This window comes from Sinocyclocheilus anshuiensis, unplaced genomic scaffold, assembly GCF_001515605.1.
Source record: "Sinocyclocheilus anshuiensis isolate Anshui unplaced genomic scaffold, SAMN03320099.WGS_v1.1 scaffold923, whole genome shotgun sequence".
NCBI classification, from domain to species: domain Eukaryota; kingdom Metazoa; phylum Chordata; class Actinopteri; order Cypriniformes; family Cyprinidae; genus Sinocyclocheilus; species Sinocyclocheilus anshuiensis.
In genome coordinates, this window is record NW_015544138.1 from 503,780 (window position 1) to 512,698 (window position 8,919).

An 8,919-nucleotide genomic window follows, 5' to 3' on the forward strand; every position below is an offset into this window, starting at 1 on the left:
CGGGCTTGCCACATTAGCGTCCTTCGGGCTTGCCACATTAGCGTCCTTTCGGCTTGCCACATTAACTGCCGGCTGACTGGACTCGGGAACGGACGGCTTTCTTGACTCGGGAACTGCCGGCGGAGGGGTTCCGGATCGGAATCGGAGACTCTCCAGATGAGAGTGGATGACTGTCTCCTTCCAGTCGAGGTCGGTGGTGTCTGGGAGCTCCGTGGGATGATGGAATGGAGTGGATATTGCTGTCACTGTTGGTGTGATATCACTTATCATATGATATAAATATCAGACAAAAACACATACAGGGGCATTTTTTGCCCCAATAACTTGAATTTTTAGGGCATAACTGCATTTATGGAGTTGTTGTCCTGCATCATATTTGTCAACAGTCAACTGTATGAAATGTAATATGACGTACAGGTCTGGGGGGCGGGGCCAGTGCGTTAACGAGAGTTGATTACGTCATTTGCGGGGCTTCACAAAAGTGGGCGGAGCTAAAAATCTCAGAGCACTTTGCTCGCTGGACTCCCCGATTGGTGGAATTTTCTGGACTGCATCATGGGAAATGTAGTTTTTTTTCTTCCACAAATTCCTCTATTAAAGACAATTATTTAAAAAATAAGTTGAATTAATGCAAACAGATGGGATCAACAAAAGCATATATGGTTGATTAACAATCTCTGAGCTCTCAACAGGTCTGTCTTTAATGGTTTAGTTATTATTAAAAACCAGTTTCCAAATGTAGAAAACGAATGGCGATTTTACTTGAAAAACTACATTACCCATGATGCTGTACAGAAAATTCCACCAATCAGAGAGTCATGGTGAGCAAAAGAGATCTTTGGCTCCTCCCACCCCCATGAAGCACCACGGATGATATTGGTCTCTAAATGCTACCAAAATACTTTAATATTTGTAAATATATATGCCTATTTTGCAATAAATTTGTTTCTATAGACACAATCAACAATTTTAAATGAATGTTTTTACATTTCACCTTACTTTTTAATTCAATTAAATCATTTGCAGTGCTTCATGGGATTGTAGTTCTTTCCCTCACTAAAGCCGTTAAGCTCATAGCTGGTTGGTTTGGTTCACGGCTTGGTTCACGGTTTTTTAACCAAGACTTTTTAACATCCCTATGGGAAAAATTAATGGGAAAAAACACTTCCGGAACCAGCGCCACTGAAAAAGTGGCCTCTATAGAAAAAGCTGTCACTGATCGTTACTGATTGCGATGGACTGGATCGTGTCGGTGGATTTTATCTGATGTTCAGCGCTCATTGTCTCCGTCGTCTAAAGTCTCTGATTGACTCACAATGGCTGCCGCTCACATGTTGTGGTACGCCGAAACACTCACAAGCTTCCGACCCTCTCACTTGAACTTTGACCCCCCGAGTGACATGTGGGTGGCCCCCAGCAGGATCTTGGGAAACCGTTCGGAGTCCGTTAGGGTTCAAGTTAAAAACCCAAACTTCAATTCAGCCTAAAGTCATAAAATATTCATGAAAGTTATGTGAAAGAGCAATTGCTGGAGGCCAAAGCCACTTTTAAAAATAATCTTTCCAAAAATGTTTGGTTCCCTAAGAAACCTTTCAGTGAACAATCCTTAAAAGAACAATTTTTCTTAGTCTAAAAAGTGTAACTTTTTCCAGTCTAAAGAACCATGTAAGGTTCCATGGATGTTCAAGGTTCTTCATGGAACATTGATGCCAATAAAAAACATTTATTTTTAAGAGTGTATGAGTGTTTCTTCTTCATAATTCTAAGAGAAAAAAGGGGGAAAATGTTAAGGAATGTTTATGCCCACAAGGAATCTCAAAAATTGCATTCGATAGCCAAAAAGATCATCTTACACGTGCATTTACTGTCCAAACACACAATGTATCAGTAACATGTTGAAAATGGATGGAATTGAGATTTATTGCGTAAATATGTTAAGGCAGCTTTGTTTAACTGTGTGCCAGAGGAACACAATCCCGCCAAGTGTTTCGTGCACGTCTGTGTGTGTGTGTGGTTTTTTTTACTTTAAGATGACAGCAGCTATTGACTAACTATCCTGCTTGGATTTATTCCTGATTACTTAACTGCACTTACTTAGATTACTTAACTGCATGCTTATTTGGTTTTTATAGTTTTAAGTAATATTTTGAATAAGCTTTTATTTTGTATATTTTCCGTTTTAATTTTAATTTTAATGTTTAAAAAAAGAAAATGTTTGTTGTAATGTTTAGTAGTTTTTATATGTCTGTATGTTTTTAAAAAATATATTAATTTAAGTTATTTAAGTACATAAAATGTGAAATGTTGCCTTTGCAACTAGTTTAAAAATAAAAAGTTATTGTGTGTGTGTGTGTGTGTGTGTGTACAGTATAGGGTGCCTCAGGGCTCAGTTCTTGGACCGCTTCTCTTCTCTGTCTACATGGCATTATAGGTTCTGTCATTCAGAAACATGGCTTTTCATATCAGTGTTATGCTGATGACACTCAACTCTACCTCTCATTCCATCCTGATGATCCGACGATCCTCACTTTATAGATTGGACAGCGCAAATACTTCTATCATTTAGGTGGGTAGAACACAAGTCATCAGGGCAGTTATTTGAGATTTGACTTACTAGTCATATGGAGCGTAGCGTCCTGGAGTATATATATATATATATATATATATATATATATCAAGCAATTAATCGCATACAAAATATATTTTTGTTTACATAATATATGTGTGTGTACTGTGTATATTTATTATGTATATATAAATGCACACACATACAGTATATATGTTTGAAAATATCTACATGTATTTACATGCATATATTTATATTCATATAATTTACAACATATTTGTCTTAAATATATACATGCATATACACACACACACACACACACACACACAAACAAACAAAATTCTATTAAAAAGTTTTATTTTTAATTTTATTTTCAGTTAGCTATAATAAAACACACCTTAGTAACCGCTAACACCACTCACACTCTCTTTAGAAAATAAACGATTGTAGGTTTTTTTCCTGCTATTTGATCTTAAGACCTTTTTTTTCTGTTGCAAGCCTCTCTGATCTCCTGAAACATAAGCATCTTCTTCAAGAGCTCTTCTGAGCTGAAACGCTTCAGCGCTGCTCAAAGTCACGGCTGGCTGGATGTTTAAAAGCTGTCTGCGCTCGTTTACATATGGAAAGCTTTGACCCTTAGCTCAATGGCACCAGTAAATATGCGTTGTTAACATTACTGACACACCTTCCTGCTTTTTTGTGTTCGATATTTAAGCTTTTGTTAATGATTGACTCCACTAAACTCTTCGGACACTGATTGTGCAATGATGCAAGGCAGCTTTGCATGACTATGTATCATATTATTAACCACATCAAGAAAAATGTGTTACATTTTTACAAACTGAATTTTGAATAAATATTGCATAAATTAGGAATTCATTCAAATTCAGCAATTATATATATATATTTTTTTTTTTTTTTTTTTTTTTTATCTATCCACTAGTAGTTTCTCAAAGACTCCACCTATTTGACTGTAACTCCTTTAAAGTCCAGCGTAATTCAATTAGAATGATCTCTAGTCTGTCTTTACTGCACTACGATCACCTGCAGACCAGCGGAAGTGCGTCTGACGAACATCAGTGGAGACTTTACTACTGTACAGCGTAACCAAAGACTGGGAGCGCTTCCTCTGATTTACCACCCACTGTACTGACCCTTAGATCCCCCTGACCACTCCTGACGGGGCTCACAGGGTTTCAAGCCGCAGTCGTAAGAGTGAGGTACACCTCAAGAAACAGATCAGAGGGAAACACGTTATCATGACGTTCACACTAACACTGAAACTGCAAGAATGACTCAAGCTGAAAACGACAAGAAACTGATTTAGGTGTTACTAAGTTATTTTTAAGCTTTGCTTACATATTAAATGTACGATGCATATGAGTCAAACACTCTAGAAAGACCTTCAAAAGTGTGGACATTTAGAGACTCATCAACAATGAGTTACGGTGCATCAATTGCAAGCTCAACATGAAGAACTCACTCACATAGCAATGCAATAATTCACTGCATTGCTACAACATTCCGAACAACATGCTGATGGTCATTTATCTTCTTGCAGTTTTATTGGCTGTTGCTCATTGTTGCTCTCTTGCTATAGTTGAAGACAATGTGCACTACTGATCATTATTTTTCATGACTAAATGGGCCAACACTGATAGTAGATGAACAAGAACTACAACTACAGCATCAGCAGTTGTTTTTGTTCATTAAAATTCGAGCACCAAACAGGATGGTCTGATTTTAGCTTTGTAAAACTTACATAAAACCAAAATATGCCAATAACTTAAAATGGCATAGTGCAATGAGTAAAACAAAGATGCGACGGCAGTTACATTTTTAAATCATATTATATCAGTGTAAATACTTGATTTTAAGATAAAGTAAAAACTACCAAAAGCAATTAATCAACAGCAACTGAACTGAGTAAAATGTTATATGAATTATGAGTTATGAGCAATTGTGTAAACGTTTTAGCTATCTTAATGTATTATAAAATATTAAAGCATAACACATACATGTCATGCAGTGTGGCGTGTCTTCTGTCAAGAATAAGTTTTTTGCTAATTCTCCTAAAATTAGTATGCACACTTAATCAGCTCATTGGGAGAATACATAAAACATTATTTTTAGCATTTAAAATTATGTTACGACCACTTAAAATCAACTAGTGAAGACAAAGAATCAAAAATACCGAAGAATTTATATATGTATGTATTGTAGCATTATTAAAATATATATGTATAATATATAATCATTTACACTGTATACAAATATTCATATGTATCTATGTATATATTAGCTGCCACAAAACTCATCAAATTTCAGATTGTTTTTCAACAAACCCTATCGTTTTCCCCCAGAACACTTGGAGTACACAACATGGCACCATTCTCTGATACTTTGCAGCTTGATGCTGGTCGCTATTCAATGGATGAGCATGAGCAGGACATTTCTTTACATTTCTCTTTTTTTTGTGGTCCAAAAAACAAATATGATATGGCATTAAAACAACACAAGAGTAAGCAAATGATGAGTTAATTTTTATTTTGGGGTGAGCAATCCCTTTAAAGGGGTCATATGATGTTGCTAAAAAGAACATTATTTTGTGTATTTGGTGTAATGAAATGTGTTTATGCGGTTTAAGGTTCAAAACACATTATTTTCCACATACTGTACATTATTGTTTCTCCTCTATGCCCCGCCTTTCTGAAACGCGTCGATTTTTACAAAGCTCATCGGTCCGAAAAGCGAGGTGTGTTGTGATTGGCCAGCTATCCAGTGCGTTGTGATTTTCCGAATACCTCAAGCGTGTGACAGAAAAATTGTGCCCCTCACCATACTGTGATGATGCCGTCTCCCGGCCAGAGTGATGATTCAAAAACAATAAAACCCATTATAAACGAGGCATTTGTTGCATCCAGTGGGGACATAATTAAACGAAGCACACAGCGCCTTCACGACATGGCGGCAGCAACAATACTACAGCGAGAATAAAAGTTACGCCTTCTTTCTTTGCGTGAACATTTGGGCGGTGTTATGCAAATCTTCCCACATCGTGACGTAGACATGTGGGGGCGTGTTAGAGCGAGCCGTTTTAGGTAGGCGTGGCTGACTCTTAACTTTTATAAAGAATATCTCTTTGGATTTGAGACTTTAGTCTTTGCAACTTTACAGATCTTCTTTATGCACCAAGAGCTTGTAACACTCCAAAGAGAAAGGAAAAACTGAAATCGCATCATATGACCCCTTTAAAATACTCACTGTGTTCTTTCAGGCGATGGACGTTCAAATGTCTTGCTGAATGTCTTTGTAGTTCCTTTGCGATTATCTTTTTCTTTATAGACATTACAGCTTGCAATCTTCACGTCCTGTTTGCATACTTCATGATATTTCCACACAGATGACATTTTGGGAAATGATTCCAATGGAGTTTGTGTGCATGGGTGCAATTCTGGAACACAGATTGGCCAACATATAATAAAAAATATTCAGTTGCCAATTGCCTGTTTGTCCAGTTCCAATGATCGACCGGTGCATCTCTCATGTTCACACATGAAAACAAGCGGGCTAGACTTTCAAAAATGCTGTCGTAGTGTCTTCAACTACTAGGAACATGCCTTAGAAAAGCATACTAGACGAACATCCCTGAAGAATGTTCTGCAACTGTAAGTGCAAAACATTAAAATGCAACAAGCTTCTGTCTCGAAGTGGGCGCCAAGCGTGACACATCGGTTTTTACTGTTCTGGAACGCAAGGCATTAGTAAACATGACCCGAGAGAGAGTTCTTGAGATTAAGCGTTTAGGATGAATTGGCTTTGGAGGCACTTAATTTAAAGTGAAAAATGCTGAACATCAGGGTCAAGTGAAAGATTTAGCCAGTCAGACAGATACTGAACGGCCTCTCTGAGCTGAGCCAGCAGGAAAATCAATCACTCCAGCCACTTTCCGAGGCCTAAAATGGAATTACATTACTCCGCACAGTTCATCTAGCTAATGGAATGAGTTCCTGACATGGCTGTTTGTTAGGAAAGTCACTGAGGGTTTCTCTAGCGCTCTATTCATCTGACAGTTTCAAGCAATTTTATAAATGGCGTAATTTATGACCCTGTTCACAGCCCAGCCTCCAGACAGGTGTTCTCATCATCCCACCTGAAACCTGCATTTTCTTTGCATTAAATCCCCCTTCGTTTTCCATCCCAACTCTGATTCTCCTTAGCATAATCCTCAAATTCCATGGCCCTTGGAATGCCGGAGCGGCCTGTCAATTCTCTTCCCATCCTTTCAGAGGTGAGTTCCCAGGCTTAGCCCTGAAGACAGATTTGCAACGCTGTCAAAACAACTATCCTGAGATCTAAACTTCCCACCCCTGTGGTCTTACTCAACATGTGGCTATAGAAAGATTTCTGAAAGTGGATTTGTTGACAGTACGGCTCTCTATTCCGATGGCCCTTCGTATCTGTGAAAGAAACACACAAAACTTAAAGAGCGAAGAGAAGTATCAGTCAATCAATCTTGGTGACCGTTCATTGGTCGTATTTACTCTCGTAGAGTGTGTTGAATAACCTAGATGTGGCTAAATAAAGACGATTGTTTGCTATTGCGTTGGTCCTAACAGGCAATGGCTTGCTGAAAGAGCCATGCGTCAGTTCTGTCAGGGACTTGCTGAAGCTAATATTAAACTTTCTGTGAACTTCGCTTGAGTCGGTTTACAAGCTCTGGACACTTTGAAGAGGCCTTAGGGTACTTGTACATGGCCACATAAAGCTAGTGGAACAGTTTCACACGATTTAACCTCACTGGTCAATATAGCTGACCTGTGTCTCCCAGAGCCCTGGAAACATCAAATTAGAGTAACTTTCCACCGAACTCATGGCAACACGTTTTGAAGCATTGCAGTTTCAAAACAAGTGATTTTAAGCTGTTGAAACACAATCAGCAGCATAAGAGATCTCATTTCACTATATGCGTGCACTGTCTGAGAGGCATGCACGCACGCAAAGACGGTGCTCATAGAGCGCGAGAGTATTTAAGCTATTTTTGCCACTTTATAGGCCTTGAACGGTTAAATACACACTTGTATGTATGAAAATGCCCATCTTTGCAAGTGTCCTCGTAAACACAGTAATTTAGATCTTAAGTGAAAGCAAACAGCTGAGAAAAAAAAAACACATACGTTACAGTATATTGGATCTGGGCAGCTCTTAAAGTGACAGCAGTCTAATATTCCTGCTGCCTGTCATGCATGCTAATAAAAAAAATGAAAATCTCTCAATGCTGTTGACTAAATCACTCTTATAACTTTAATAAGAGGAAATATATATTTAATTTACACAGTGAACAATATCCAGTGTTATTATACATTTGATTACTTTATACAATGTGTGTAGCATTTATTATTTATTTGTTCTACTGTATTTTTTTGTCCTATTGCTTGTAATCAGTTTTTTATTTAAAGGTCCCATATTGTCAAAACTGAAATTTCCTGGCTTTTTTCATGATAACTGAGTGTAATGGGTTTTCATGTTTTTGAATCATCGCTCCGGCCAGACAGGGCATCACAGTATGGTGAGGGGCGTAACATTTCCGTCACACGCTTGAGGTATTCGGCCAATCACAACACACTGGATAGCTGGCCAATCACAACACACCTCGCTTTTTTAGAACGATGAGCTTTGTAAAAGTCGACGCGTTTCAGAAAGGCGGGGCATAGAAGAGAAACAATAATGTACAGTATGTGGAATATAATGTGTTTTTTGAACCTTAAACCGCATAAACACATTTCATTACACCAAATAATGTTCTTTTTAGCAACATCATATGCCCCCTTTAAAATAAAACTCCAGAAAGGTGTAAAATATGTGACCTTTAATCGCTGACTGTTTACTTGTCTTCAGTGAGTTTGAGTTTTTTTTTTTCAAATTTATTTAGACTAGTATTAGTTTTTATGATGGTGACACTGGTGACAAGGATTCTGAAATTTCTATGGTAAAAGTTTTGATATCATAAAGACCTTATTTAAAGCAAAAATAACTTTACTGTGATATATATTGTTGTTATACTGTGAAATAAAATTACTCATACAGTGATATAAGATTTTGGTCCTATCGCCCACACCTAATAAGCAACTTAACCAACTACAGTGCAAACTCTCTAGGATATTTCAAGTGCCAACGGACCTGTTTGACCAGAATGCATGTTAAAGTCATTTTCTCGCTGCTGTGCTTAACGTCTCATGACTTTCCGTGCTAAACACAATTTTGCATGTAAGCGCTATGTTAAAATGCTTACGTATACATGCGTGGATTCAATTAAAACTGGTAGCATGTGAAGGCAGGGCCGCTGGGGCCCC